Source organism: Triticum aestivum, chromosome 3D, assembly GCF_018294505.1.
Source record: "Triticum aestivum cultivar Chinese Spring chromosome 3D, IWGSC CS RefSeq v2.1, whole genome shotgun sequence".
NCBI classification, from domain to species: Eukaryota; Viridiplantae; Streptophyta; class Magnoliopsida; order Poales; family Poaceae; genus Triticum; species Triticum aestivum.
Window position 1 is genome coordinate 139,341,133 of NC_057802.1, and position 9,215 is coordinate 139,350,347.

Here is a 9,215-nt window from a genome sequence, read left to right on the forward strand (position 1 = left end):
TTCTAACGACCATCGGTAATTTTAGTTGGAGCTATAGTTTTATTCGTCACATGTCATGAGTTTTTCTTGGAGCGTCGTGTATTCTATGAGTCTTTGCTTGTTTTGTTTTTTAGTCTGTCACAATCATCCTTGCTGGACACACGTATTTGAGAGAGCCACACGCTTATCATGATTTGTTAGAATGCTCTCTATGCTTCACTTAATTTTTTTAGCTAGGCAGTTGATTTAGTGCTTCACTTAAATATTTTTGAGCATGGTGGTTACTATATTTTGAAGAAATGCACTCTCATGCTTCACTTATATCATTTTGAGAGTTGATATGATTATATTTTAAAGAAATATTTTGCACTCTCATGCTTCACTTATATCTTTTTGAGAGTTGATAATAGTAATGGTAATTTTCACAAGATATATACATTTAGTCCTAGTATGATGAATATCCAAGAAGGATAATAAAAACTATCGAAGATCATTGGATGTGATAAGTTTGATCCATTGCAATAGTTTTGAGATATGAAGATGATAATATGTGAGTCATGTTGGTGAGTAATTATGCTTTAGTAAGAATGTTGGTGTTAAGGTTTGTGATTCCCTATGCATGCACGAAAGTCAATAGTTATGCAACAAAGTTACATCCTTCTTTTGGTGCATTATTCAGTGCTGGTTATGTTCAATGCTTGGTTATGACCGTTTTTGTTTTTTGGTTGTTCACTTCTCAACCTATTTGCTAGCCTTCATTTGTACTAAGTGGGAATACTACTTGTGAATCCATACTCTTAAACCCAAAGTTATGCCAAATGAGTCCACCATGCCTACCTATATGTGGTATTTCCATGCCGTTCTAAGTAAATTTGCATGTGCCAATTCTAATTATGCAAAATAAATTTATGTTTTGTGTGCCCGTACCACTCATGTGGCAGAAGTGGGTGGCCGATATCTTCCATGTTAGGTGGGTTATTCTCATGATGATTGTTTATTAATTTGCCATTGCATGAGAGTATGCATGGCAGGTAATAGGGATGCCCAGTCCCGAAATGAAAAAAAATATGACAATAATAAATTCCTTGGAAATTGTTGGTATGGAAGGCACCCGTGGATACGGCTAGCCATGGCTTGTGAAAAGAAAGGTGGAAAAGAAATAAATTTTATTTTCTGTTTGGGAACCGACTATGATTTGTCTAGCATGGAAGATGTTGGGAACTCTCGGTCGTAGCGTTGACAGGAAAAGCATGCCTCTCAAAATAAATTTTTTCTATCTCTAATTTAAGCTTTGAGCTCTGGCACCTCTGTAAATCTCTGCTTCCCTCTGCGAAGGGCCTATCTATTTACTTTTATGCAATTTTTATTTTTATTTTGAGTCTCCATCTTCTCTTATAAAGAACCAACTGGGTAACACTATTGTCATGTTTGTGCACTGGGTGTAGCTAATATTTGAGTGTGTTTCATGGTTGGATCAATGATTGAGCATAATGGGCTAGGGATAACTTTCTTTAGCGTTGATATTTTGAAAGACATGGTTGCTTGTTGATATGCTTGAGTATTGATGTTTTCATGTCAAATTATAGACTATTGCTTTGAATCACTCAAAACTCTAATAATGTCCATGCAACAAAAGAGAAAGGCTATATGATGAATATGATAGGTAACATTCCACATCAAAAAATTCTGTTTTCATCATTTACCTACTCGAGGACAAGGAGGAATTAAGCTTGGGGATGCCTGATACGTCTCCAACGTATCTATAATTTTTTATTGTTCCATGCTATTATAGTATCAATCTTGGATATTTTATATTCATTTACAAACAACTTTATATCATTTTGTGGGACTAACTTATTAACTTAGTGCCCAGTGCTAGTTGATGTATTCTGCATGTTTTTGGCTTTTCAGGAAGTCAATGTCAAATGTAGGCCAAACGGATAAAAAACTTTGTATTAATTTTTTCTGGACGAGAAGAGACCCTAGAAGGTTCGAGAGAAGGCCAGAAGAGCTACGAGGGAGCGACAAGCCCTAGGGGCGCGACCCGGGGCGTGGGCCCCTCGTGGCACCTCCAACCCTAATTCAACCTCTATAAATACTCAAATATTCCCATGACATCAGAGAGCCACCCGAAATACTTTTTCCGCCGCCGCAAGTTTCTGTTGTCGTGAGATCCCATCTGGAGGCCTCCGCCAGCACTCCCTCGGAGGGGGAATTGATCACGGAGGGGTTCTACATCACCCTTGCTGCCCTTTCGATGATGCGTGAGTAGTAACAGACCTACGGGTCCATAGTTAGTAGCTAGATGGCTTCTTCTCTCTCGATGTTCTTCAATACAATGTTCTCCTTGATGTTCTTGGAGTTCTATCCGATGTAATGACTTTCTGTGTTGTGTTTGTTGGGATCAGATGAATTGTGAGTTTATGATCAGATTATCCATGAATATTATTTGAGTTTTCTCTGAACTCTTTTATGCATGATTGCTATAGCTTCGCATTTCTTCTCCGATTTATTGGTTTGGTTTGGCCAACTAGATTGATTTCTCTTGCAATGGGAAGAGGTGCTTTGTAATGGGTTCGATCTTGTGTTGCTTGATCCCAGTGATAGAAGCGGACATGACACGTATGTATCATTTCTATTAAGGGTAAAAAGATGGGGTTTATTCATACATGAGTTTATCTTGTCTACATCATGTCATCTTGCTTAAGGCGTTTCTCCGTTCTTTATGAACTTAATACTCTAAATGCATGCTGGATAGCGGTCGATGTGTGGAGTAATAGTAGTAGATGCAGGAAGGAATCGGTCTACTTGTCTCAGATGTGATGCCTATATATGGTCATTGCCTTGGATATCGCCATGATTATTTGCTTTTTCTATCCATTGTCCAACAATAATTTGTCTACCCACCGTATGCTATTTTCTCGAGAGAAGCCTCTAGTGAAAACTATGGCCCCCGGGTCTACTTTTATCGTATATTAAAATCCAAAATACATTCCTGTAATTTTTCATTATTTATTTATTTTATATTTAGTGGATCTATCTATCCATCACCATACAATTTAATCTTGCAATTAACCACCAAGGGATTAACAACCCCTTGTTCACGTTGGGTGCAAGGATTTGTTATCTTGTGTGCAGGTACTGCTTACATGGTGTTGTGTGGTTCTCCTACTGGATTGATGAAAGTGCAACTATCCCTGGGTGGTTTTGGTAATTCCTAACAACATATAGCTCATTGAGCTAATGCTATTTCAAGATAAACATTTCAGGAAAGCTCAATGATTGGCATGGCATGGATGAGAAAAGTGGACCCCTCAAAATGCTAAGGACAAAAGAATTGGCTCAAGATCAAAGCACAAGACTCTACATTTTCATTTTAGTGATCCAAGATCACATTGAGTCCATAGGAAAAGCCAATACTATCAACAGGGGGTGAGGTGTTGCTTAATGAGTTTCTTGCTCAAAGTGCTTAGTGATATGCTCCAAAAACCCTCAACTACTTTCTCACATCCACATATGTCCCAAACCAAAAGTCAAACTCGGCCCCACCAAAACTTTCTATCCGGCGCCACCGAGTTCAATTGACATAGCCACTGCCAGAAACCCTAGTCTTTTCGGTCTCACCGATAGGGATCTCGGTCTCACCGAGATGGGATTGTAATCTCTCTGTTTCCCTTCATAACGTTTCAGTCAAACCGAGATGAGCGATCGGTCCCAGCGAGATTGCAATGCAAACTCTCTATTTCCCTTTCGTAACGTTTCGGTCCAACCGAGATGAGCGAATCGGTCCCACCGAGTTTGCCTGACCAACTCTCTGTTTGATTATTACCAAAATCGGTCTCACCGAGTTTGTGTAATCGATCTCACCGAGATTACGTTTTGCCCTAACCCTAACGAAATCGGTCTCACTGAGTTGACATGTCGGTCCCACCGAAAACCCTAACGTTCACATTTTGAACTAAATCGGTCTGACCGAGTTTCATGATTCGGTCCCACCGAGTTTGGTGATTTGTGTGTAACGGTTAGATTTTGTGTGGAGGCTATATATACCCCTCCACCCACTCTTCATTCGTGGAGAGAGCCATCAGAACATGCCTACACTTCCAACATGCATTTTCTGAGAGAGAACCACCTACACTTGTGTTGAGGTCAAGATATTCCATTCCAACCACATAAATCTTGATATCTAGCCTTCCCCAAGTTGCTTTCCACTCAAATCATCTTTCCACCAAATCCAATCCTATGAAAGAGAGTTGAGTGTTGGGAGACTATCATTTGAAGCACAAGAGCAAGGAGTTCATCATCAACACACCATTTGTTACTTCTTGGAGAGTGGTGTCTCCTAGATTGGCTAGGTGTCACTTGGGAGCCTCCGACAAGATTGTGGAGTTGAACCAAGGAGTTTGTAAGGGCAAGGAGATCACCTACTTCGTGAAGATCTACCCGAATGAGGCAAGTCCTTCGTGGGCGACGGCCATGGTGGGATAGACAAGGTTTCTTCTTCGTGGGCCCTTCATGGGTGGAGCCCTCCGTGGACCCGCGCAACCGTTACCCTTCATGGGTTGAAGTCTCCATCAACGTGGATGTACAATAGCACCACCTATCGGAACCACGGATAAAAAATCTCCGTGTCAACATTGCGTTTGCTCCCTCAAACTCCTCCCTTTACCTTCATGTGCAATTGTTTTACATTCTGCTGCTATACTCTTAGAATTGCATGTGTAGGTTGATTGCTTGACTTGTGCTAAGTTGCTAAAATCTGCCAAGAACTAAAAATTGGGAAAAGACTAGATTTTTAATTGGTCAAGTAGTCTAATCACCCCCCTCTAGACATACTTTCGATCCTACAAGTGGTATTAGAGCTTTGGTCTCCATTTGCTTTGATTTCCATAGCTTTTGGTGGTCATAGCCTTGGTTTCACAACCTAGGAGAGTATGGCGTCTAGCAAGGGAAATTACCACCATAGAGGCCCTTACGTTTATGGTACAAATTTTGCTAGTTGGAAGCATAAGATGAAAATGCATATTCTTGGACATAACCTCGCCGTTTGGGCTATTGTGTGTATTGGCTTGCAAGGTGAATTCTTCGATGGGAGAGAGCCACGTGAAGCTACCGCGGAAGAGTTGAAGATGCTGCAATACAATGCTCAAGCTTGTGATATTCTCTTCAACGGATTGTGCCCCGAAGAATTCAACAAAATCAGCCGTCTTGAGAATGCAAAGGAAATTTGGGATACTTTGATTGATATGCACGAAGGTACCAACTCCGTCAAGGAATCCAAATTGGATGTGCTTCAAAGTCAACTTGACAAGTTCAAAATGAAGGATGGTGAAGGCGTCGCTGAAATGTACTCTAGGCTTGCTCTCATCACAAATGAGATTGCCGGCTTAGGAAGTGAAGAGATGACCGAAAAATTTATCATCAAGAAGATCCTAAGAGCCTTGGATGGAAAATATGATACCGTGTGCACATTGATCCAAATGATGCCCAATTACAAAGATCTCAAGCCAACGGAAGTCATTGGAAGAATTGTTGCTCATGAGATGTCACTCAAGGATAAGGAAGAGCTCCATAACAAGTCAAGCGGTGCTTACAAAGCCTCATGTGAAGCTCCTACATCATCAAGTGAGAAACAAACCTTCAATGAAGAATTGAGCCTAATGGTGAAGAACTTCAACAAGTTCTACAAAAGTAGAAGCAAGGAAAGAAGTTCCAAGTCAAGGTCCTACAATGACAAAAGATCTTCTAGTCGTGAGCGTAATTGCTACAATTGTGGAAGACCCGGACACTACTCCAATGAGTGTACGGCTCCCTACAAAAGAAGAGAAGATTCTCCCAAAAGAAGGAGTAGAAGAGAAGAATCACCATCAAGAGAAAGAAGGAGTAGAGATGATCGTTATGAACGAAGACCCTCTCGGAGAAGCAAGGATTCGGAAAGAAAGGATAAGTCATCAAGGAGATACACAAAAAGAAGACATCAAGCTCATGTTGGTGAATGGGTATCCGGCTCCGACTCCGACAATCACTCCGAAATAAGTTATCACTCCGACTCCGAATATACTCAAGATGAAGGTGTTGCCGGTCTAGCACTTGTGTCAACCAACTCCTATGACATATTTGACTCACCAAATGAAGGAATTGGAAGATGCTTCATGGCCAAAGATCCAAAGGTAACACACCCCGAGTATGTTGATTTCAATAGTGATGAAGATGATTTGCTAGGAGATGATGATTTACTTGTTGACAACTCTAGTTATGTAAACTATGATGAATTTGCTATTAATCATGCTAATCAAGATAAAACGAATGATGATGATAAGAAGGAGATTGAGCGTCTAACTAAAGAACTAAACACTCTTAAGTTAGCTCATGAAACTACCTTGGAAGATCATCGAGAAATTTTAAAGACTCATGAGAAGCTACGCTTTGAAAAGCTCAACCTTAAGCAAGAGCATGAGTTTTTAAAGGCAATCAATGATGATCTTCGCAAGAAAAGTTCTTCTTACATTGCCAAGCGTTTACTCTTGTCTACTTACATGCCACAAGTTAAATCTAACAATAAGAACAAGAAAGATTCTTCATCTAGTAGTAACAACAATCATGCTAAATCCAATGTTGTTGCTTCTAGTAATTCTCTTGATTCCACTAATGATTCTCTTAGCCAAGTTACACTTGAGCAAGAAAATAGCTTATTGAAGGGAATTATAGAGAAAGGTGTTTACAAGAGCCTTGCCGGAAGTAAGCAATTTGAAGAAATTGTACGCAAGCAAGGAAGGCGCCGGAAGAATCAAGGTGTTGGTTTTGAACGAAAGTTCAATGCCAATGGAGTTGAGTGGGAAGAAGATCAATACCCCAAGACGAAGTTTGTTCCTCAACAAGAGAAGTATGATCCTACTTCTTTCCAAGGAACACAAGCTCAAGATGATCTTCCACCACAAGACCACAAGCAAAAAGGCAAGGACAAGCTTCAAGAGGAAATTGATGCATTTGAAGAAGCACCTAAGGCCTTAGTCAAGTGGGTTCCCAAGACTACATCAAGTTCTAATTCATCAAGTACGACTACAACTCCAAGGATTCCCATCAAGATGGTGTGGATCCCGAAGAAGAAGAACTAGAGAGTTCTTAAGGGTGACTCCGCCAACATACTTCACTCTTATCATTTTGGCAATGACAAGTGCAAACAACTTCCACATCTTGCACTAGTCCAAGGAGTCACAAACCCTCTTGTTGGTAAGACAAGGGACAAGGTAACCTAATGCTTTCATGGACAACATCTTGTGTATACAACACTCTATGTCTATGGATATCCTTGCTTTTTCCTTGTGGGACTAACCCGTGTAGGTATTCAAAGTGCAACTCACTCCAAAGGATTGCTCTGAATGATCTACATCAACATTGAGCATCCACATCTTCAACACCTACATGAAGTCATCATCGACAAAACCCAAGGTTAGTTCATCCCTCCTAGGGGGGATATCACATCTAGGGGGAGCTTTACTCTAATCAATTGAGCTAAAGCAACTCTAATGATGTGAACACAACAATGCTTTATGTAAAAGTGGTAACCCCACTTGTGCTTAAACGATGAGTATGACCTATGATCAAATGTTCTCATTTGACTCCTAAGTCAATATACTCATATATAGATGACCTAGTCATCGCCAATTGTTTGATAGATGCTAGAGTGTTTGTGCATGCTTTGTCACATATATCATTTGCCATTTTAATTGTGTGAGCATGTTGAATGCATATTTTTATCATTCGAGGACATCCATTTGTTGCTTTGATTGTTCGGATTTTTCCCTTTTGCCAAATGGACGGACAAGAATGCCTAAGAACTCCCTCTAGCTATCTATGCTTTCCTCGTCTCAAACTCTATTCATGCTACATCACAAAGTTTGATCAAGTCAGATTCGAACCACTCTGTGTGAGGAGCACTCGCAGTCCCCGATTCATCATAGGCTTAAACTTCCAAAACCTCTTTGTGCATTTTGGTCTGACCGATTCATCCTTTTCAGTCCTACCGAGATCACTAAGTTGATCTAGGTTTTCAATCTTGGTGCAACCGATTAGAACATTTCGGTCACACTGAGTTGCAGTAACTGCCAGCAGTTTTGCATATCGGTGCCACCGAGTTGTTCCACTCGGTCACACCGACAGTGTCAGGTTATATATACTGACGGGTTAAATTTTGGAAATTTTTCCGAAACCCTTCGCCCGCGCGTAACCTGCTCTGCCTTCTCGGGTCTCCGGATCGTCCTCTCGCCGCTAGCGACCTCCCGCCGCTGGTCTCCGCTACCGTCAACGGCAATCTGCCCCGCCGTTGCCGCCGTAGCAAGTTCACTGACGATATAGGGTATGAACTTGATCTTTGTGCTATTCTTTAACTCCAATTCCTAGCACATTGCTTTGCCATGTTTCTTACCACGTATGAGATCATCCTGTCCAATGAAAACATCCCGTAGATTAGACTTGATTTGAAAATTTACGGTTAGGTTTCCGCCGAACTCATCTCGGACCGACCGAATTGTAGAAATCGGTCTCACCGATTTGGCTTAGGCCATTGCACATGTGGTTTTCGATCTGACCGAGAATTGCAAATCGGTGTGACCGAGTTCGATTCTCTATGAAACCCTAGCAGTCTCGGTGCCACCAAACGGTGACTCGGTCTGACGGAGTTCACTAGTTTAGGTTCCAAAAGCTGCTTCGGTATCACCGAATTTACAAATCGGTAGCTCCGAAATGCTTTCTGTGGAGAACTAAAACTAAGTTTTTGAGTCATCTGTTTTGCAAAACTCCTGTACTTTGTGATGCTCATCTTCTCTACCTCATATATAATCTATTCACAGGGTCTGCTGACAGTTTGCCTGCAAGATGTCTGATCAAAGTGACAGTCAGAACAAGTCAGAAGAGCAAGTTCAGTTGAGTGAGGGCACTAGTCCCTCAGGCAGCTATGATGAGGGCAGCAGGAGCACACCTAGCAACTTGCCAAAAGCAGCTACCAGGACAAGGAAGAAGAAAACCTCATATTCTGAAGATGAAGATTATGTAGCTGTTGAGGATGAGGCCACTTCAAGGAAGAAGGTGTTGAAGAAGGAATATAGCACTGCTGCTGCAACAAAGCCTGGACTGAAAACAAAGGCTCCAGCAAGAAGAGTTCCAATGTCAAAAGCCAGAGCCTCAACTGCCGAAGCTTCCAAGCCAAAGAAAGTTGCCACAGGTGAAACTATGAAGTT